This window comes from Macaca thibetana, chromosome 10, assembly GCF_024542745.1.
Source record: "Macaca thibetana thibetana isolate TM-01 chromosome 10, ASM2454274v1, whole genome shotgun sequence".
Lineage (NCBI taxonomy): Eukaryota > Metazoa > Chordata > Mammalia > Primates > Cercopithecidae > Macaca > Macaca thibetana.
The window spans coordinates 83451188-83475479 of NC_065587.1; the positions used below are offsets into that span (position 1 = coordinate 83451188).

The window sequence follows — 24292 nt, forward strand, 5'->3', positions numbered from 1 at the left end:
TAGTCAAAACAATTTTCAGCTCTATTCCAAGTGTTGGCTTAAACAATTCTGATTATATCAGTTTAATTGGACTATAAATGATACTTAAATATTTCCCAGTAAGTCATTGGTATAGCACCATACCAATGACTGGAATTTTCTGATCTTCATGCTTGGTCACACAGTAAGATGTGCAAACAAACATTCTCTTATAAGAGCAAAGGCCAGGCATGGTGGCTTATACTTGTAATCCCAGCACTTTGGGAGGCCAAAGCAGGAGAAGTGCTTGAGGCCACAAGTTCAAGACCAGCCTAGGCAAGATAACAAGATCCCTTCTGTACAATCAATAATCAATCAATAATGTACTTATTAGTCCAAGTGAAAATAAATAAATACTTCATTTTTTAATAGTACAGTTCTGTTATATTTTTAAAATATGGTTGCCACGGTCAAAAGTTATCTAGAATCTGACTTGGCATAAAAGGATTAATTTTTGTTTGTTTGTTTTTTAAGGAAAAACACTAGCTGGAACCAACTGTGCACAGTGAAAATGACGAAAGACTGAGAGAAACTTTAGAAATGCAAGTGAGGGAGTAAGGTGCTAACACGCCCATAGCAGTCTTGGCAGATGAAAGATACTGATTGTCAGTTTGCCTGAAGATAATACCTATATACACAGAATGGGTTTGACTCAGATTCCACCATTTATTGCTGTGCCCCTAGGAACCCACTCAATCTTACTGAGCCTCAGTTTCTTCTTTGGTTAAATTGGGATAACCATATTTGTCTAATTTACTTTCTTTCTTTTTTTTTAAATTATATATTAAGTTCTGGAGTACATATGCAGAACTTGCAGTTTTGTTACATAGGTATACACGTGTCTTGGTGGTCTGCTGCACCCATCAACCTGCCATCTACATTCGGTATTTCTCCTAATGCTATCCCTCCCCTAGGCTCCAATCCCCTGACAAACCCCAGTGTGTGATGTTCCCTTCCCTGTGTCCATGTGTTCTCATTGTTCAACTCCTGCTTATGAGTGAGAACATCTGGTGTTTGGTTTTTTGTTCCTGTGTTAGTTTGCTGAGAATGATGGTTTCCAGTGTCATCCATGTCCCTGCAAAGGACATGAACTCATCCTTTTTTATGGCTGCATAGTATTCCATGGTTTATATGTGCCACATTTTCTTTATCCAGTCTATCATTGATGGGCATTTGGGTTGGTTCCAAGTCTTTGCTATCGTGAATGGTGCCACAATACACATGCATGTGCATATGTCTTTATAGTAGAATGATTTATAATCCTTTGGGTATATACCCAGTAATGGGATTGCTGGGTCAAATGGTATTTCTAGTTCTAGATCCTTGAGGAGTTGCCACACTATCTTCCACAATGGTTGAAGTAATTTATACTCCTACCAACAGTGTAAAAGCGTTCCTATTTCTCCACATCCTCTCTAGCATCTGTTGTTTCCTGACTTTTTAATGATCATCATTCTGATTTACTTTCTAGGGTTGCTGCAAGTACCCAGTGGAATAGTGTATATGAACATTTCCCAGGAATTTGGGAAATGGTATGAATTTTATTTCCTTGTTCTCAGTTGGACTGTGTGGAATCTTAAAGACCTAGCCAGATGTGAACCTTTCCCTTTTTAAAATTTTTTAAGTTTTTGTGGGATCTCATTATGTTGCCTAGGCTTGTCTCAAACACCTGGCTTCAAAAATCCTCCTGCCTCAGCCTTCCAAAGCACTGGGATTATAGGTATGAGCCATTGTGCCAGGCCTTTCCATTTTTTTTTGAGATTGAATCTCGCTCTGTCGCCCAGGCTGGAGTGCAGTGGTACAATCTCAGCTCACTGCAGCCTCCACCTCCCGGGTTCAAGTTTTTCTCCTGCCTCAGCCTCTCAAGTAGCTGGGATTACAGGCCTGCACCACCACATCCGGCTAATCCTTTGCTCTTTTAAGAGAGTGTTTGATTGTACATCTTCCTGAGTGAACAACCATAAAGATCAGAAAATTCCAGTAACAATAACTTTTTAACCAACACCTTCTAAACAGCACCTTGAATTTATTTTTCAATAAAGAAGAAGTAAGGGAGGTTTTGAAACTCAAGAAAAAGATAAAGGAATGTTTGAGTTTGATTGAGACCAGGAGACAGAGTTTAAGACAGTTCTTAATCTATTATTAATAGTGAGGCCTTAGGCCTCATTTAAAAAATGACCTCCTTGTAGAATATGAAGTGGTACCCTTAAGACCTAACCATTGATGAGCTTACAAAAAGAGATATGTTTTCCCCCATCGGAAAGCTTCCCTCTCAGTGCAGTTCGAAAAATGAAGGTCTACCCCAGGTAGTCATCCTTCATGTAACATTAAATATTAAATTAAATTGGTTGGTTGTAGAGCCAGTGTTTTCTTTGAATTTTTTAATGTAAAGAAGTAGTTCTTCTGGAATATTTTCTGGTAGTGTATCTTATTTCCTTACCCACCTGTGATGTAGAATCTCTTCTGCCTTGGCAGGAAGAGAAATCTGTACTACACTTATTTACTTCTGGCAAAGCAGTTCCTATTTTAATACCTACTTGAAAGTGTTAAGACTTTTATTTTATTGTTGTTGTGGAGGGTATGAATTATTTATACAAATTTCTCACTTTAAACCAGAACAATGATAAACTGCTCTTTAAATATCTGTTGGAAAGGCTTTCAGTTTTAACTCATTATATTGTACTGCACCTATCAAGTCATTTATTGGGTTTTCATCAGAGTCAAAACACTCAAAAGTGATTCAGGGTTCTAGATGACTTCTTAGCTGTAAAATAATTTTGTCTTTTTTCTCAGCATTTTGGAGCAACTTTACATACACATGTGGTTGAGATCATTTGCTTGAAGCCAGTTAAAACCTATTGGAAACACACAAGACACAGCACAAGTATTGCATTTTTGGAGCACAGTATGCTGTGTGTCAAAAACCTAAAATCATTTATTTCTAGTAATTGATCTCAACCATATGAAAAAGTATTAGCTACAAGAAGCAATCAGCATTGTTTATGACAGAGAAAACCCAGAAACTAATTAAATGTCCAATGAGTTACCTGAGGAAATTTTGAAAAAATTCATAAGAACTAGCTATTTAAAATGATTCTGTAAAAATATTTATTTAAAATATTTATTGACATAAAAATCATTTCATGGAATTCTAAAAAAAAAGATGGCAAATAGTATGAATAGGTGATCTAATTTTGGTATTAAAATATATGTTATTTATTTAAATTGTTAAAAATGCATAGAAAATGGTATGAAAGGACACGTATGAAAATACTATCAGTGTTTATCTCTGAGTAGTGGAAATCTAAGTAGCATTTATTTTTTTTTCTTTTTGCCTATTTATTTACTATTTTGTGTTTTGAATTATCCCGTGGTGAACATATGTTACTTACTTCATAAAAAGTAAGAAAAACTGTTCAGGATGACCGACACATCTTCAAATAGGGGACTACAAGAGAGGGAGGTGGTAGAAATTGACCATTCTGTAGGGGGACCATTCTGATTTTAGGATTTCTCTTTTTAGCTTTGGTAAAAATAAACAGAAAACAAAACCATGTCTTTAAATATAAGTATTAAAAAGACTGTGTTTGTTCTATGTGTTTATACTGAGGTTCAAATAGCTGTTGTTGATTTATACTGTTTGAGTGACTAATTTCTACATTTTTAGTCTAATTTTTTCATCTGCTTTTTGAACCAATATAGGTGATATTCATTTCTAGAATATTTTATTATGATGTCTGCATCACAAAATAATAGTTAAATGCATTGTGTGCTGACCAGATCTGACTAGATTCTAGGCCTATTCTAAGTGCTTGGCATGTATTTACTTGCCTAATTCTCACAATATCCTATGAGGCAGGTACTATTATTTTCTCTGTTTTACAGATGAAGAACCTGAAGTCCATGGGAGCTAAATCTTTATTGGAAGTCGTAAAACCTGTGGTAGATCTGGGATTTGAATCAAGCAGGTTGGCTCCAGTGCCATACAAATATGTGTCACATATGCTACATTATATTTTCATATTTACCGAAGATGTTATGATGGTTAATTTTCTGTGTCAACTTGACTAGATCATAGGGTGCCCAGATAATCTGGTTAAATGTTAACTCTTGGTGGCTTTATGATGGTGTTTCTGGATGATATTAGCATTGAAATCAGCAAACTGCATAAAGCTGATTGCCCTCTCCAATATGGGAGAGCATTATTTGATTGACTGAGGGCCTAATAGAACAAAAATGTAGAGGAAGGGAGAATTCACTCTTTTTGCCTGATGGCTTGAGCTGGAGCATCATCTTCTCCTGCTCTTGGCTGGGACTAGACTTATATCACCAACCCTCCAGTTCTCAGAACTACACTACCAGCTTCCAGGGTGTCTAATTTGTAAATGGCGGATGGAGTTTTTAACCTTCATAATTATGGTAGCCAATTTCTATTGGCTTTGCTTCTGTGGAGAACCATCACGCAAATTAGATGAATGAAAATGCTCATTTAAAATGAAAGGAAACTTCAAACACTGTATTATACTTTGAAGTATAAAGTAGGTAATATATTTTTAGTAGAACATGAATCCCCAAAGAATTTTATTTTCATAAATAGCTTGTAAAGAGGATTAAATTTTTAACTTGTAATTTTTCCCTTTTTGTTAATATGTGTGTGACACATTTTGTATGAATGTCACAAATATACCATACCCTAAAATACATCATTTTTGTGCCACTGGTTAATTTAATATTTGTTTTCTTTGTAATATTTATTTATCCAAGAATACACACACACATACACACATATATATTTAAACACATATGTTTATACTTATCCTATGCACACACACAGTATGCTTATCCTACACACGCACACACACGTGTGTGTATATAGGTATGTTTATATATGTATATATGTATATGTATGTGTGTGTATATGTATAGGATAAGTAGTTCTTTTTTCTTTTTTGTATGTAACCCATAAAATAATTAGAACATGCAAACTCACTCTGTGTTTTCAAAGGTCCAATTCATTATCACCTCACACCTTTTCAGGAAAGACAGTTATCAAAAGCATCTCAAATTTAGGCTTTCACTGTATAATGTCAAAGTTCAAACAGTAGGAAAAGAAATTTATACTTACAAAAATCTCATTGTGCATTACATTTTAAAAAGCACCTGCCATCCTAGAAAGAGACAATAAATGTTTTTACCCTTTAATGTTTAGACTCTTAACAATTTTCATACTAACTTTCTTTCACAGGCCTAAAATTGTACTTTTCCCCTCCTGCCATTTTTTCCCCTTATTTATATCATTTTATGTTGGTCTCTTTCTTTTCACTTTTTTCTGTTCTTTTATCCCTTTCATTTCTCTCCATCTAATAACTTTTTATCCATACTAATAATATAGATGAAGATAGTGTATGTGTATTAGTTCATTTTCACACTGCTAATAAAGGCATACCCAAGACTTGACAATTTACATAAGAACGAGGTTTAATTGGGCTTACAGTTTCATGGGGCTGGGGAAGCCTCACAATCATGGTGGAAGGCAAGAAGGACCAAGTCACATCTTATGTGGATGGCAGCAGGCAAAGAGCTTGTGCACGGAAACTCCCATTTTTAAAACCATCAGATCTCGTGAGACCCACTCACTATCATGAGAACAGCATGGGAAAGACCTGCTGTGATTCAGTCATCTTCCACTGAGTCCCTCCCACAACACATGGGAATTATGGGAGCTACAAGATGAGATTTGGGTGGGGACACAGAGCCAAACCATAGCAGTATGCAAAAGATGTTTTTATGGATTTTTAAAAATAAATTAACAATGCTTTTTATGACAGTGAATGAACGCTATTTTTCAAGAATAAAAAGAGAAGCTATGCCAGATCTCCCCCAGTGACATAAAAGAGAAAAGTAGTTATTCCAGGAAAGATTGTATTTCAGTTTCTGGTAAAATAAAAACTGACTAAAAAGAGGCTTAAACAATTTTTTCTCTTTCTTCATATAACAAGTCCAAAGGCAGGCAATTTCTGGTATTACTTTAGCAACTCCAAGACATCAGGGTCGAGGTCAGGATGATGCTCTTGACTTTTCCATCTAGTGGTGAAGTGGTTGTTGCAGCTTCAGCCATCACACCCACATTCAAGGTAGGATGAAAGAAATCATGTTTATCAGGACAGCAAAATGGCACTGGAAATCCTCTGCAAATTTCTGTAGGTAGTTCACCACTGCCTCACCCATGCTGCAGGGCTAATTCTAGTTGCACACAAGACTGAGCAATAAGTTTTTGCCACTAAAATTGTCAACTGAATAATAAATCAGGTTTCTCTTAAAAGAAAATGAAAACTGATTATCTGATAGATGTATTAGCTAGGTATTTCTATGCAACAAATTCTCCCAAAATATAGTGGTTTGGAGCAACAAACATTTACTATCAAGCAGTTCCTTTTTCCTTTTGAACCCTTTGACCAACATCTCATTTCCCCTATTTTCCAGCCCCTGGTAACAACCTTTTCACTCGCCGCTTACTTGAGTTTCAGTTTTTAGACTTCACATATAAATGAGATCACACATTTGTCTTTCTCTGATTTCTTTCACTTAGCATAATATCCTGCAGGTTCATTCATGTTGTCATGTTATCACAAATGGGAGGGTTTTCTTTATTATGGCCAAATAATATTCTATTACATACACATATATAAATAGATATAGAAAATGTGATGTGTATATATGTCACATTTGCCTCTTATATCACAATATGCCTCAAGTGATAGAGTGACTCACCAAAGGGCTTAACTCACATCTAATATATAGTTGACTTCATTGTACAGTAAGTCTGACATTAAGTATGGTGCCTGTATTAATTTGCTAGGGCTGCCATAATAAAGTACCACAAACTGAATGGCTTAAAGAACAGAAAATTATCCTCACCCATATTTATGTGCACCCAGATTGAAGTGTCCTTATGTAATGTAGCTATACTTACTTTTTGGTGCCAAACATCTTAATGTCTTTTTTAAAAATATGTGTCAGTGAGAACTGCCACCTGATAGGAAAGCATATTTAGATTCTTTTTCAAACAAATCTCATTGGATCTAATATATAATAGTTTTATAGATTATATGTCTTATCTTTATCATATACATTTACTTGATTACTGGTGGTTTTATCCCAAAGTTACAGTTCTGTTTGTTATAAATTGATATTATCATAGAGGAATAGCCTTTAAAGACCTTGGAAGTAGAGTATTAGTGCAAGGTTTAAAAGAAAAACGGCAGCATTAAAGAGTGTCAGCTCTTACATGTATATGCTTTTTAGGAACATAAACTCTCTTAGGTCATACTTGTCAATAAAGGATTTTTTTCTCATAAGTACTCTATAAGCTTTTAGAAATTTTCCAACAGGTGATAATACTCCTTAACAGTCGGCTGGAAGTGTCAGAGCTCAGGATATCTGCTTTTTAATTGCCATATTCAAGGTCTAATTATTTTCTCTACATTGGGGTAAGAGAACTGTAATGAGGAAGTAAAATCATTAAACACCAGTGAGTAAGGGCACAGAATCTTCTTGAATTCTGATGTGAATTAGCTTTCCCAGCAGAGCTTTGGCTGTGGATAATTTCTATCTGAATGTCTCCTTCTCAGTTATTTGAGAGGTCACATAAAATATAAAGAAAGACTGCTCAACTCTTGTGGTCTTTAAAGAGAAGGGAAGACAATGGATTAAAAGGCTATTATTACATTTAGACTTATAGACTGTTAATACTTAAGAGTTTATTAACCTCAAAGTGTCAAAATGTTCTATAAATGAGTAAGATAGTATGCAAATCAGGCTACACATATGATAAAAGTCTTTCGAATAAGTGGCCTAGAAATATATAATACTACACAGATTTCATACTTTTTGAATTCACAGAATTTAGACACTCAGATTCCTTTAAAACCAATTTTGCTGCTTTATTTATTATTTATTATATTGCCTTTCACAGTTATTCTTTTCTGTAATTCTCAGCTGTTTTAGAAAACTACCACAATTACCAAACTGTCTCAAAAGCAAGATTTGTTACTGAAGCTACTAGAAGGCTAAGAAATCACAAACATTTGATTCTTTAAGAGTATTTGTGTATGCTTGTGTGTATATCATGCATGGTTTTATGATAAAGCATGCTAAATAAATTGTTTGTGTTTGTGTGTATGTATTTACCACTTATGGAAAGAACATAACCCATGGCAGAGACTGAACTAAGTGCTTTCCGCATTATCTCATTTTTCTTTTAACAATTCTTAAATGAAGGTATTTTCCACATTTATTAGATAATGCAATGGGCTTAGCAAGTGGCTGTATTAGTCCATTTGTCTTGCTATAAAGGAATACCTGAGGCTGGGTAATTTATTTTAAAAAATAGGTTTATTTTGGCTTATGGTTCTGTAGACTGTATTAAGAAGCATAGTGGTGGCATCTGCTTCTGGTGAGGGCTTGTAGAAGCTTACAATCATGGCAGATGTGGAAGGAGAGCAAGTATTTGACATGACGAGAGAGGAAGCAAGAGAAAGAGAGGGAGTACCATATTCTTTTTAAACAACCAATTCCCATGTGAACTAACAGAGCAAGAACTCACTCATTACTGGGGGGAGGACATCAAGCTCTTCATGAGGGATTCACCCCCATGTCTCTAACACCTCCCACCAGGTTGCACCATCAACATTGGGGGTCACATTTCAACATGAGCTTTGGAGGGCACAAACATCCAAACTACACCAGTGGTTTAGCTGGGATATGAACCTAGGTCTGCCTGTCTCTAGAGAACATTCATGGAAGTACATAGAAACCATATTCTTCCTTGCCACTACAAAAAACTCTCTAGCAATTTGCCAGTGTTGATTATAAATAATTTTATATGGATCCATAAAGAAAATAACAAATTTTGAGCCTCTCTGGAAACTGTGAAAAAAAGATCTGTCCTTATATCAACCTTTGAAAATTCAAAGAGCAAACAGAAGATTGGGTTACTTCTGTGATCACATTGATAATTCCAGCAGGCAAATCTTAGTCACAACGAGTCCCTGGAGTCCAGCCAGTCTGGCTGCTTTGATGTTGGGCTCAGTAGAACTGAACCAAATGTGCGTGGGAAAGAGAAGAACCAGATATTGCCATGACTGCTCATCAGTCAGGATTTCGTGGACTGAAGAACACAGAGTGAACTAACCTGAACCCGTACAGGAAAAATGAACGTAGCAGGAGCAAACCATCACCCTCTCAAACAGCATAGGATGGATTTTCTGGAGCCAAAGAGTGGGTTTGGGGTTATGTAGTCCAAAGTCTGGACTAAAGGGAACCTCAGGTCACCAGTGTAAGTGATCACCCATATCTTGGGTCTCCTAACAACTTCACATGAGTAGTTTAATATGTTCAAGCTTCAGTTTCCACCCTTGCAAAATGAAAATTATATTGTTCTCTTCCAAGGTTGTTGGTGAGGATGAAAGAGATAATATTGATGAAAGGAACCTCCATACAGTGCCTGATACACAATAGAGATGATGATGATCATTGCAATCATAATCATAGTCATAATCACAATAATGCCCTTTCTAGCCACATAGGGCAGAGACATTGGAGCAGTGGTCCTCAAACATACGGTCAGATTTGTCATTAAAGTCTGTGATCTTATGACATGATGAACCCATTAGATACCTCTCTATCATCTGGATATTGTTCCTTGCTTTTTCCAAGATCTTTTTGAAGATGAGAATATATTTTCATAATCTTTTACTATTTTAAAAGCTTTCTGTTGAGCATACTATACATATTGGAATGTGCAAATATCAGTTATACTTCTTGATGAAATTTTACCAACTGAACATTTTTGTAGCCAGTACCCAGTTGAGAAACAGAACACTTTCTCCAATCACTACACTCCCCCAATGAAGTGTATCCTGGGCTAATAGATAAGTTTTGCCTATTTTCCAAATTTAAATAAATAGAGCCATATGCTTTGTACATGTTTACACCTCACTTCTTTTAGTCAAGATAATGGTTGTGAGATTCATAGATTCATTCATGTTTTGCATGTAGCCATGCTTTGTTCTTTTTTTTATGGCTATGTAATATTCTATTGCATGAATATACCACAATTTATCAATTTTCCTATTTATGGGCAATTTGATTAGTTTCCAGTTTGGGGGTATTATGAATAGAGATTCTATAAATATTCTTGTGCATGTCTTTAGTGTACAAATGGACATATTCTTGCATGCCTAGGTTTGGGACTGCTAGGTCATAGTATCCATATGTTTAGCATCTTTTCAAAAGCAAGGGTATCATTTTATATTCCCACCAGCAGTGTACTGGGTTGTTTTCAATGATTATTGTGTATTGGGAATTATTCTTCCTGCATCATGGTTATTTTTAAAGCATCCATCTGAGAAGAATGCAGCTCTACTAAGGGCTGGTTCTTGTGGGCATTAGATCCCACCAAGACAGCTGAGAGCAGGACATGCTCTATGATATGTGGATGTGTTAGAGGCTGGAAAGCTATCAGAACCATGTACTTCTGCTGCTGTTTTATGGCTTCATATATTTTGGTGGCAGTCCTTAACAGCTGTGGATTCATTTTTCTAATGTTTGCTTGGAAACTGAAATGAGTTTGAAAGCAGCCCAATTCATATAGACCACACAAGAAAGAAGCAGCATATTAGATAACACAAATATGGGCTAGAGTGGCGCCAGAGAACAAAAAAGAAACAACTAACGATTAGGTAACTAGTGGACCCAGTCATGAAATTTAGTAATATGCTGTTTCAACATAAAAGGCTAAGAAAAGCTTGTTTGAAATTGTAGAAGTGTCTGACAGCTAGTGTAAGGAATGTGTGAGTTTTCCTGCTGACATCCTCCCATACCAATGACAGTTTCAACTTATCAGGTGGCCTCCAATCTTAGCAATGAGGAGAAAAATGGGTAATAAATATGAGATCTTGTGTTAATTCAAACCATTCACAAATCTCTTTATTTTAGGGAAAGTCATGCTAAAACCACAAACCAGCAGGAAGAAGTAAAACTTTCAATAATGGATTGAGCATCGACTGAGCTTGAGGTCTGACACGCTGCATTCCCATTTTATCCTCAGACCCTGCCAGTTGTGTATTTTCGCTAACGTGTATCCCACAGATTGGTCCCAGAGATACTAAGTCACTTGTCCAAGTTCCCAAAGTTTGTGAATAACAGAGCCATTTTCAAATTGAGGTTGATCTGATTCTTCAATGCTTCATGTTGTGAGAGAGACATAAAAGGGAAGTAGTATGTTTTGGCAGTAAACAGCAGGCAAACTAAAAAATATTATCTGATGGACAACACAAACACTCTTTACATCTCTGTCACTGTGCCCTGTCCATTAGAAGCAGCTGAATGCCATTTGGCTCTTTCACTTTCTGCTGTCTCAGAAAGACAAGCCGAGCTTACACAAATCACTGTCTTTGTTGTCCCCTCACCTCCATGTCTGTATTCATCTCTGTTCCCTTATGTTGTAATTTTCTAACCCTTTCCCCTCCCATCGAGTGGCCTTATCTGAAAAATGAATCCTCAAGTTGTCCACAGCTCTTCACTAAGACCCAGTCTAGATCAAAATGAATGCAGGAGGCTCTCAGGCAGCAGGGCAATGTGTGGAATTTATGGTAGTGTGGGGGCGTAATCTTAGTGCAGACAAGTTTTCCTTTGCCCTGTTGGAATCACATCGGAGCCATCAAATTATATTGCTTCTGAAGATGCAGTTAAAGTGGCTTGGGATGTGCTCCTCTGGCTCTCCCACTTGAAGAGCTTTACTGTGAAGCTTGAGCTTAAGGTAGAGATAAGCTGGTAGGCCCAGGTGAGGAAAGTGGTTCGATTCCTTGTGACATCTGGAATCAGTACTTGACTGATAGAGTTGGTCCGTACTTTCATGATCAAACATTCCAAACACCTCACTTAATGAGGGAAGCTCCAAAAGTCAAATCCAAGAATGACAAGTTAGGGAGGAGTGAGAGCTAGAATAAAAATCTCCCAATACACAGTACAGTCCTCTTTGCTTTTTTAAAAAAAGTTATTGTAATCTCACAGATGAGTAAAAGTAAGCAAAATGAAGCTAGCTGATTTAACAAACTTCATTGTAGCATCGACCAAAAATGTGTGAATCAGCATTAAATTGGGCCAGATTTGGGGTGGGAGAAAAAAATGGTCAGATTTGTTCCACCAAAAGTCATCATTAGATGTCTTCATTCCAAGCTCAGAGTGTACATAAAGCAATTTGCTGCTCACAGCACGTCCACAGCAAATTATTTCCCTTCCTAAATCAGAGTTGTGGTCATCTAATTTCCCATTCTCAATACTAGTCATGCTTTCGCTCTGTGTAAAAATTCAGATTTTCTTCTCTCTTCTTAGACACATGGCACCTTTTCCCTGGAAAAGGTAATTTCAACGACTGTATTGACATGTAATGATATATTCACATGCCAATCACATTTGCATTTACTCCACTTGCTACTGAAAAGCTGCAAAGGAGTCCCTGTCATCGTGTGTGTCCTCTTCCAGCCCAGCATTCACAGCAGGCTGGCAACGCCAGGCATTCAGTCAGCAGGTCATAACGGCCCTATCGCTTTCTGTTATTCAAAATGAAATTTAACTGGGAACTTCATATTGTATTGAGCACTTAACCTAGTTTTCTTATTTGTTATAGGTTTATATTGTTAAGCAGTATGGTAAAAATAAAATTCTATTTACCAAATTCTCCTTAACACATGGAATGTTTCATAGGCCAATAAATAATAGGTTTTAAAATAACTTCCAAATCTTTATATTCTCCATATTCTTAATATCCTTCTTATCTACTCCAGACCTTTTATTTTAAAACTTGAGAATATCTTAAGTAATTACCAGTCAATATTTATTACATCAGTATATTCTGCATTTAGCTTTATTGCTTATATTTTAACAAATATAATAAAGACAATTATATATACAAACTTATGCAGTTTGTAGCTTGTTGGTATGGGCCAGGCCCTGTGTTAAGCAATTAGAGGATCTAAGTGAGCCCTCACCTTAACTCTGTGAAGTAGATATCACTGTCCCCTTTTTACAGATGAGGAAACTGAGGTTCAGAGAGGTTAAATCACTCTTTCAATGCCACACTTAAAAAAGTGGTCAAACCAGGAGTGATGGTGAGTGCCTACAGTCCCAGCAACTCAAAAGGCTGAGGTGAAAGGATCACTTGATACCGGGAGTTTGAGTCCAGTTTGTGCAACATAAGAGACCCTGTTTCAAAAAAACAAAATAAAAATAAGTGGTCAAACTAGGATTTATAATCAGAACTGTCTGACATTAAAGTGCTCTAAAAGGTGAAAACACGACTGGGCTCAGTGACTCACACCTATAATGCCAGCACTTTGAGAGGCCGAGGCGGGTGGATCACCTGAGGTCAGGGGTTCGAGAGCAGCCTGACCAACATGGAAAAACGCCATCTCTACAAAAAATACAAAATTAGTCGGGTGTGGTGGTGCATGCCGGTAATCCCAGTTACTCGGGAGGCTGAGGCAGGAGAATCGCTTGAACCTGGGAGGCAGAGGTTTCAGTGAGCCAAGATCGCTCCATTGTACTCCAGCCTGGGCAACAAGAGTGAAACTCTGTCTCAAAAAAGAAAAAAAAAAAGTGAAAACACATTATTCTGTTTTTAAAATGGCATGAGCTTTCTTCCTTATTCCATATTCACATGGACCATTTTATCCACAGGGAAAGACGAGGAAATTATAAATACCATGATTCATAATTTAATTGCCAGTGAATTGATAGATAGTAATGAAACAAAAGTATGAGTGCACAGAGCGGAGTGAGGATGGTATTAGTCATTCAAAATCTATTCAGATGTTAGCAATGGGCTGTTTTTGCAAAATCTAGGATCTTTATAAAAACTTTTTTTAAGAGCTGAACTTTATTGATTCAAATACTAAAACTTTTACAAAGAAACTTTTTTAGTTTTATTTTATTTTTAATTGACAAATAGTAATTTTCTTTAAGGGGCACACAGTGATATTTTGATACATGTATATATTGAGGAATGATCAAATCACAGAACTAGCATATTCAAATATTTATGATATTTTTGTGGTAAGAACATTAAACATTCTATTTTGGCTGTTTTGAAATATACAATACATTACTATTGACTATAATCACCCTGCTGCTCAACAGAACACCAGAACTTATAATAGCTCCCCCTATCCCACCCCACCTCAAGCCTCTGCTAACCACCAATCTACTCCCTACTTCTATGAGTTCAACTTTTAAAAGTAACTTTTAGTGGAAATCTTTCTAAAATATTCCATAGGCATTTCTGTATAGCATTTAAACAGATGACCTCAGGACATCACTTGAAAAATCCAGAATTTCACTATGCAGTGCAATAGCTCTGGTCCGTTTTCATTTGTCTTGAGCTCTGCTCTCTTGATATTGACTCTCGTGTCAGAATCCACTTGGTTCCTCCCTTAGTGACTTCTCTTCCATATAGTGTGCTATGGACTATGTAACACAGGGTTGCAAAAAATCTGTGTATGGAGTGATTGGGATTCTGAAAGAAATCCTTACAGAGGAAAGTGGTGCTTCAGTTATAGCTTTTTGGGGTACCAGACAAGTTTTATAATTTTGAAATACTGATTTATTTATATTTCACATTGTTCACTACATATAAATGCACATGTAATAAAATGATGGTAAAGGTACATACAGAAAAATTAGGCATAGAAATGTGTAAATGAGAACCCATATCAAGGAGCTTCTTGGCAGTCAAACCCAAAGAGGCAGATTTAGTTATGATTTTTATTATCATAGAAGATAATGTATAACAGCCCTGAAAGCGCTCATAGAAAGCTTCATGTATCTTTAAAAAAAAAAAAAAAAAAAATTCCCTAAGTCAAAGCTGTGTTGTAGTGGGCTAAAATTTCTTCTTCTTCTTCTTCTTCTTCTTCTTTTTTTTTTTTTTTTTTTTTTTTTTTTTTTTTTTTTTTTTTTTTTTTTTTTTTTTTTGAGACAGAGTCTTGCTCTGTCACCCAGGCTGGAGTGCAGTGGCAATCTCAGCTCACTGCAACCTCCACCTCCTGGGTTCAAGCGGTCCTCCCACCTCAGCCTCCCAAGTAGCTGGGACTATGGGCATATGCCACCATGCCCAGCTAATTTTTGCATTTTTAGTAGAGATGGAGTGCCACCATGTTGGCCAGGCTGGTCTTGAACTCCTGACCTCAAGTGATTCACCTGATTTGGCCTCCCAAAGTGCTAGGATTATAGGCGTGAGCCACCGTGCCCAGCCTAAAATTTCTTCTTGGTGTTGCTTTCAATAAAAAAAATCATTATTAGCAGTAATAACAACTGAACTATTACATTAAAATACTGTGAATCAGATAATGAAATACAGAGGTTTGCTTCTGAAGGCCTTAAGCATCTATTCAGAAAGCAAAGACAAAACTTTATAGGGCTAGCCAATTCAAGTTAGTATATGTTGTCATTACTGAATTTATGTAAATTATAGATGTAACATTCTAAACCCAGTTTTTCAACTTCATAACTAAGATATGTGATTGAAGATTCCTCAAATGCTTACAAGGACATTAACATCACCCAAATCAGCCAAAATATGTCATCTACCATTGAATTGGACACCCACATCCAATGACTGGTTAATGCAGATACAAAAAGGCCAGCCCCTTCACCTCAATTCCTGACAACTCTAAAGTGTATCCCAGTTTCAGAGACCTTCATGGGTTTGGCGGAGGTCTGGTGGTGACTGCCTCTCCACCCAACTTCTCTCTCTGCCCAGTCCTGCTTCTCTCACTTCCACTGTAGTTGTTAATCTCAAGATCACTCCCTGATACATTTCCTGATTTTCTGTACTACTGTGTCCATCCCAGATGCTGCTTCCCCCAAAAAGAACATGCTGCATTACAGGTCACTTTGTGCAAGCTGCTAAGAACACTGTTCAAGGGAAGTTACAGTCTAGTTTACAAGACAAGGCACAGCAGTGCATACACAGGCTGAGGGGCAAATGAACCCTTCAGCTTCTGGCTTCTGAATGCTCTTACCTCTCAGAAGCCAGGGAGATTGCTGAGAGTTGGGGGAGCCAAGGAAGGCTTCTCAGAGGAAGCATCTTTTACATGTTTTCTTCTTTTACCCAAAGAACCTATCTCGGAATGTCACATGATTCAATGCTACTACTTTTCCATGTGTGTTTGTAAAAGTATATAACAATTTGGGGGATCATATTTTTATGCTGTAATCTTTCTAAATCCTCTTTCTAAATCCTAATGATGTGTATGAATACCATAGAAGTAGCAATAGCTCACAAAGGCCTGCAAGAAGGTAGTTGTGTTTCCTGCATAGAACCCTGTTCAATTGCTGCCCGTCTCTTAGGATTATCATGTAGCTTTTCACCTTAAGAAACTAATGTGCAGTCATCTGACTAAATAATCCTTTTGGCTGAAATACTGTTCCCAAACATCTCTTATTTTGTTGTGTCTAATATTTTACCATCTCTGCTCAGCAAAACTTATTCTCCTCATAATTTCACTTTTTCTCCACTTACACTAACACGTGGTTTTAAAGGAAATCTTGATGATTCATGGTGATAATAGTATGTACTTTAATGAGGTTCTGCCATTCGTCATGCTGTTACATCCGTGTATTATAACACTAAATTGTAGTCACCTGTACTGGTAGTCTTCAGTTTGGCTTCCCCAGAAGCAGACCCTGAGATTTTAAGGATTTGAGGGTAGATAGTTTATAAGGAAGGTGACTCCAGGAAGGAGAGAAGAGAAGTGAAATAAGGAAGAAAAGCCCGTCAATAAAAGTATATTATCAAGCCACTTAAAACTGTGAGCAAGTAGAGCTTAATCCAACTAGGAACTCTGGTGACCCCTGTAGAATACGTACCTCCCTTTCCCACCTAAAGGCAAGGGATCTGGGCTACTTTACCCTAACTATTGTCAGTAATCTCTTAAGAACTGTTTCCCTTGGACATTAAGTCCTGAGCACTCTCAGTTTCCCAAGTGCTTGAGCAAAGTAGATTCTCTAAGTCAGAGACAGCTCTTAGGCAAAATAAATAAAACGCAGGTTCTGGCAGTCAGGCCTAAGGGCTCTGAGATGGTAAAGGCAGGGGGATGTGGGTGAGGCCCTGAAACATCATCTACACTGGCTAATCAAGAGAAAACACAGGATTGCAATCCCATTGCATAGTCTGGATATTCTCTTCCTCGCTTCTACAGTCAATCACGCCCCAATTTCTGCTGATGCCATTTGCCTGCTAGCTCTGGGGACTCCCCTTCCTTTGCTGTTTTTGCTGTCTTCTAGCCACATATGTCTGCTTTCTTGCGTGTTAATACCCCAAGAGTTCTTGCCTCTGAGCCTTTGTTCAGGATGGAGCTTGGGTCCCTTTGCTGAAATGTGTTTTTACCTTGTGTATTTCTGTTGCAGTCCTTCTCCAAGCTCACCTTCTCTAAGATACTTCACACATCTTTCTTCTATAGTTGGTGGCACTTCATTTTAGCCTTATTTTAGCACTTCTCATAATCTGGCCTTTTATTAAGTCAGGTTCATAGACGTCTCTCTTTCTCACTCGATTGTGAATTTCTGAGGGGCAGGTGCTGGCATGCAATTACTATGGTACCCACTCTAGTGCTTCACATATAGTAGATATTTGATAAATGCTTGTTGAATTAAATTGAATAATTTAAATCCAAATTAGGTCAGAAAAGGATGGTGTTTTGAGGGGGGACACCAGATTCAGTTACGTGGATAGGGAAAACATACACTTGAATTTTCTAACAGCTTGCGCTCAAGCTGTCATTAAAATTAAAGTCCTTTATTAGACACTTTCATTGTTGCCGAAATAATAATCCCTGTGCCTTGGAGCAGTAGATGTAACAGCCTCTCTTAGTTATAATTTTGTGACATCAGGCATCAAGCAGTTGGGAAATTGCGAGAGCTGGTAATATAACTTTACATATAGTATATCATTACAAATGAGAAAACAGGGCCTGGGGGCAGGGATGCTCTGTAACATACTTTTCTGAGAAGAAAGAAAACTCAATGGAATGACAGTAAATTCTGTAAAAAGCATTTTTTCCTTAAAAAAAAAAAGACGGTGCCCATTTAGTTATCCTTTAATAATTTCAATTAACTTCTGCATGGCAACATGCTAAAAGAAACAAATTACCTCTCAGTCAGAAAACTGTCTCTCCCTGTCAGTCTCTCATGAACACACACACACACACACACACACACACAACTCTGAGAGCAATCATTTTAGGAGTCTGGGCTGACTCTGAACACTGCTCCAGGAATTAAAGGCCTAGACTGGGCAAATCACTCTGTTTACTGGAAATATCCACCATTTCCTCTCCTGTTTCCCACCCATTTCTGTGTTTGCACACTTGTAAGCTAATCTAATTTAAATGAGAAAAAAAAGCCTTTAATGGGATGATAACCAGAAAATATGTTCTCTTTGTGTTTAAATGAATTCAAATGAAGTCATATTTTGAGGGAAGAGGAGAAGGCCAGTCGCCCTGGGGAACTTGGAGTCAAGACAGATGACTGTGCTTGAGCTTTACTGGCAAGCCTCTTTCAATCTATTTCATGGCTTAGATACCCCCACTCCTCTGATGCCCCAGCCCAAACAACGATACACAGTGTGTCAGGAGGCTGTAGTATCCTAAATCCCAAATTACTGTGACTTAAAGTCAATGTAGTATTATTTTGGCTTCTTATTGCTGTGTTTTTCTGTTTTATTTTTAATCTCACCTGAGAAGGAGGCAGACCAGGGGTAATATGGGAGATTCATGATCATTAGGGACCTAGACTCCTTTTATCATCTTTCTCTCTGTATTGGTCTTCCATCTTCAGTGTTGCCTCATGATCACAGATGACTTGCTGGAGCACCATCAATCACCTCTTTGTTCCAGGCAGAAAAAAGGGGAGCAAGGAAAAAAGATTAAAAGGGCAATGCTTCTTCAGTGCATTAGCAGCTTACTTTCTCTTGGCCACCTCTGTCAAAAAAGAAGAATAGAAAACATATTTTAATAAAAATGCATTTTATAAAAAGAAGGGAAGAATGGCTATCAGGTAGACAAAACACACAGACATACACAATATTGCTTCTGTTAGATCCTTATGTGGATTGGGCTGCTAAAGAGTAGTGAGAGCATGCTTTAAGTGCCTAAAAAGTCTCTGTAAATTCCCAGTTCTCTTGTTGATAGTGTTTGATTCACTCAGAGAAAAAGAGAGAAACAGAGAGAGAGAGAATATGAGGGAAGAGGCCTGACATTTTCTTAAGAACTGAAACCTTTTTTTTGAGATGACTTACCTTTATCACCATCCAAAATTCTAAGCACTGGATATTTGTACCAGACTCTAAGGTAGGACAGCACAAATCCTTTGTTAACATGACTTGGTCCTTACCTCTTAATATCCCTGTTTCTTCCCTGAGGGAGAGTTTGCCTGGGAAGGACGCAAGTATAATTATTTTCCTTCTGCTGGCCAAAATTGTCTCTTTGTTCATTCTCAGCTTTCAAAAGAAATTGAGCTGAATCCACTTTTAAACTCTAAAGGATTCATTATCAGAAAAGAAAAGCAAAGACAGAGAGAGATGTGAGTTGTCTTTGAAGGAAGTGGAGACTAGGAAGTCCAAGGTTGAACTCCTTGCTCTTAAAGACAAAAACTAGAGTCAGTCTTAGGATTGCAGTGGGCTCTGTGCGCCAGAATCCGTAGCCTTTGGAGAGGAATGCCCACAGTCTTTTGTTGAGGTAATCACCTCTCTCTTCAGAATCTCCAATCTAGAATTTCCCATTTCACTTTTTAGTAAGAATATGAAGTTGGATACTGGGTATTCAGATTCCTGTTTCCGTTCTGTCTGTCCTCTCAGGCCTCCAAATACGTATAAAGAAAGAGGCAATGGGGCAGTATAACAGCTAAGATAGGAGTGGTATCATGCCTGTAGGATCCTCAGAACAGCCACCACGGGGACATTCAAATGATCACAGGCAATTTCTAAGGAGGTCAAGGTTGCAGGCTTAAGTCTTACATGAATCATTTAGCTCTAGTACTTTCACTGGCCATAAGCTATACACATAATGATAATCATTGCTACCAAGAATTTATTTATTTCTCATTTTTGATCTGTCATGTATAATATGATCTAAATGTAATAGGCCATTCAATTCAATATTAAATGCCTATTAAAGAGATGGTCAGTTTTTAAGTTTTAATAACTAATTTGAAGCATCTTCATCAATCTTCTCTCAATTGCCTTTTATATTTTAAATGGTCGTTTTTGGAAGGCTTTGTCATTGAATATATTGCAACGTGTGAAAAAAAGTGTTCATACTAAATGTGACTTACCCTCAAAGGTCCATAGAAAAGAACATCTGTCATTGCTAAAGATCATGTAGGCTTTTTTCTCTGCCTGGGGAAAAGTTCAAAGTTGACAGTGAGTTCACTTGAAGAGATGTAATATGAAGTCAAAGCAAAGGTAAGTTGACAGGACAAGAAAGATAAGGTTTACCAAGGAGTCTTGGCCCCTTTCATCTGTTCCATGATCTCACCTGAAACAAAATCCTTGTTCTGCTTTATCTTCCTATGTATCCAGGAGATTTAAGTAGTAACTGAAGCTGTCTGTAGAGTAAGTACAGTAGACATAACACCATGCCTCGTTTTCGTTTTCATGCCAGGGAAGCCATGTTCCCGTGTTGAGACTACCTTTAGTGGGGACTTTCTATTCCTTTCCAGAACACCACTTACAAGGGAAGAGGGGGCAGAATTATTCCTCTTTACAGTGCTTGGAGGAAATTCATAAGGTGATCTTTTTCAGACTATACTTTCCTTAAGTACTATTTCCCTGAAGAAATGCTGCAGAATCTATTCTGTGGCATTCTTGGACCACAGGATTGGAAGCACTTGATTGGGAGTAAGACAGTACGTTTCTAAGATCTCTTTACTATATTTTGGCTCTTTTACTCACTATAAAACATTTACCTAGAAGGGCTTTCTATTAAATTTAGACTAGCCCATTCTCTGACAGGTAAGTCCAGGCATCAAAAAGTATATATTTTCTAAATATTGAAGTACCATTCTGCCTGTAAAAAAATAAGGCTAATTTGTACTGATGTGGAAATATGTTCCAGTGTATATTAAGCACCAAGAAATGAATTAGATTTGAGAGAATTCATAATATTATCCTTTTTAAAAAGTAGGGGTAGATAGATGGATGGATGGATGAGCAGATACATTAGAGTGACTTGCTGCAACCTCTGGGGATAAGCAGTGTATGCAGAAACTTTGATAGTGAATTTCTTTATTGAGGACTGTGGCCCAGTGCGGTGGCTCACACCTGTAATTCCAGCACTTTGGGAGGCCAAGGCAGACGGATTGCTTGAGTCCAAGAGTTCAAGAGCAGCCTAGGCAACATGGTGAAACTGCATCTCTACTAAAAATATAAAATATTAGCCAGGTGTGATGGTGTGCACCTGTATTCCCAGCTACTCTGGAAGCTAAGGTGGGAGGATTATCAGAGCTTAGGAGGTTGAGGGTGCAGTGAGCCGAGATGGAGCCTCTGCACTCCAGCCTGGGCAACCAGTGAGATCATGTCTCAAAAAAAAAAAGAACTTTTAGGAAAGAGAACATTCTGATTATCTACTTTTAAGTAGTTTGACTTAAAAACCATATTAACAGAATTTATTTGAACCCTGGCAGATATTGGACCATTTTAATTTTCTTCTTTGTACTTTTTGTATTTAAAAAAAGTTCCTCAAATTAGTGTTTTTTTGTTTTTGTTTGTTTGTTTGTTTTTTGAGACAGAGTCTTGCTCTGTCACCCAGGCTGGAGTACAGTGGTGCAATCTCGGCTTACTGCAATCTCCGCCTCCTGGGTTGAAGCAATTCCCCTGCCTCAGATCCCTGAGTAGCTAGGATTACAGGCACTCACCACGATGTCAGGCTAATTTTTTTTATTTTTAATAGAGACGGGGTTTTACCGTGTCAATCAGGCTAGTCTTGAACTCCCGACCTCAGGCGATCTGCTCTCCTGGGCCTCCCAAAGTGCTGGGATTACAGGCATGAGCCACCACGCCTGGCCCCAGTGTTATTTTTAAAAGATATCCTTGATGTAATTTTTCTTTATATTAAGGATTCTATTTTAGACTTTTATATATACTGTTTTAATTCATCCATTAAAAATTGAGGACTATATAAAAACCTGTATATCTCTTAAATAATTATTCAACTGGAAAAAAAAGTGAAATGCAATTAAACTTTGCCATATGTATATGATATACCTAAACTAAATGGTAATAAAAGTATCCCTGGTTTTCATTAATTAGGTATGTGTACTCTCAGGGATTAAAAAAAAAAAAAAAAAAAGAAATAAGGTCATTTTGCAGGCTTTCTTTGAATCCAGGGCAGCCATCCAAGAGGCCAAACATGTAACCCCTGAAAAAATTTCTTTTAATCTTGTGGATTAATCAGGTACTGCAATTTTTTTTTTTTTTTTTTTTTTTTTTTTTGATATGGAGTTTCACTCTTATTGTCCAGGCTGGAGTGCAATGGCAGGATCTCAGCTCACTGCAACCTCTGCCTCCTGGGTTCAAGCAATTCTCCTGCCTCAGCTTCCCGAGTAGCTGAGATTACAGGGACCCGCCACCACGCCTGGCTAATTTTTGTATTTTTAGTAGAGGCAAGGTCTCACTATGTTGGCCAGGCTGGTCTCGAACTCCTAACCTCAGGTGATCCTCCTGAGTTGACTTCCCAAAGTGCTGGGATTACAGGTGTGAGCCACTGCACCCGGCCAGGTACTGCGAATTCTGATGCAAACTTATAAACCACCCACCTTGATTTACGTTAGGAATATAACTGTATTTACCTTCCCAATATTACATAAATATGATGATGAGAAATCAAAATTAAAGTGCTCAAAATCGAAAGAAAAAATATAATTTTGAAATAGAAAGGAAAACCATAAAAAATGAAATTTAGATTGCATTTTCTATTAGAAAAAATGTAAATATGTAAATTACTTAGGATGCTAAAATGTGCTTTTATTCACTTATATGTAAACAAACCTACACAACCTAATACGTAAATAATAAAACCAAAATTTATCTTCTTTATTTCAATTGGCAACTTTTTTCTGCTTAAGTGCATGTTTTATATAAACACTTGTTATTTGTTTAGAAGTAAAAACCACATGTAAAATTCTTTTATTTGTTTTTACAGACTACAAATATGCCATAGCCTTCTGTGAGCTCAATAAATATCAGGTGATAATTTGGTTCATAAAAAACCAAATATTTTCCAGCTTTTGTCAGATTTCATTGTTTTAGGCCAAAGGTCAATCCAAGGCCCAGGGCAAAGTATAGGTAGTATGTGTTTTGAGTAGTTATACATTGGAATGAGTTGCTGAAAAGGATTATATGTCATATTTCAGACGTACTTCCATAAAATGGATAATAACCAAAATGGCCTTATGAGCCACAATTGAAGTTGTTCTGTTTTATAAAAGAGTACACCATTTCACACAGTGGGACTCCTCAAATGACCTTCACCAAGGCAGAGATAAATTGTGCGGAGGCTTTTCAGGGATTAATTAAGTTGCTGCGAATAGTGTAGGCTAGACATAATTGTATGTGTTTTGTGTGCTTGTGTAGTTACCTGTTATGCATCCTCTTACCTTGCTCACATAATTAAAAGTAGACTCCAAAGACCAAAACTTAAAGCAGCCCCTTCACTAATCGCCCCTTGGACTTTTGCAGAGATGGTTCAGTTTTGGGAATGAATTTGCAAGTGGAGTTTAGACCACAAACACTCAAAATAATGCTTTCATCTTCTCCACTGGTTGAAGTTGCCCCCAGCGGTGTTGCTTCTCTTCTGTACATTTCCTCATTGACTTTCAGGTTACCTCTCTGTAAGAGCTCTGGGGGTGCCAGAGAAAGACAGAGAAAAAGAGAGACCTAAGTGCTTGAGGCAGAACATCGACAGCAACCAGTACGTGTCAGCTGCAGGTTTACTCAGCTTTTCCAAAGGACAACGAGGCAGGGCAGCAGCAGGGTCTGCTCTAGACTATCCGTTCCCTTTGAGAAAGTGCTCTCTGAAATTTCACATGGCTATATGCAATATCTATATTTGGTCTAGAGAATTATAAAAACGAACTAGTCCTACATTGTACAAATAAGCCAATTTAGGCCAGGCGCAGTGGCACACCTGTAATCCCAGCTACTCAGGAGGCTGAGGCAGGA

The 24292-nt window shown here is 37.4% G+C and overlaps 1 protein-coding gene across 7 annotated transcripts in view; it reads left to right on the forward strand.

The window, feature by feature from the left end:
* Positions 1-24292, forward strand: part of MACROD2 (mono-ADP ribosylhydrolase 2) — a 2111745-nt gene that overhangs the window by 815468 nt on the left and 1271985 nt on the right. The gene's annotated exons all lie outside the window — the stretch shown is intronic.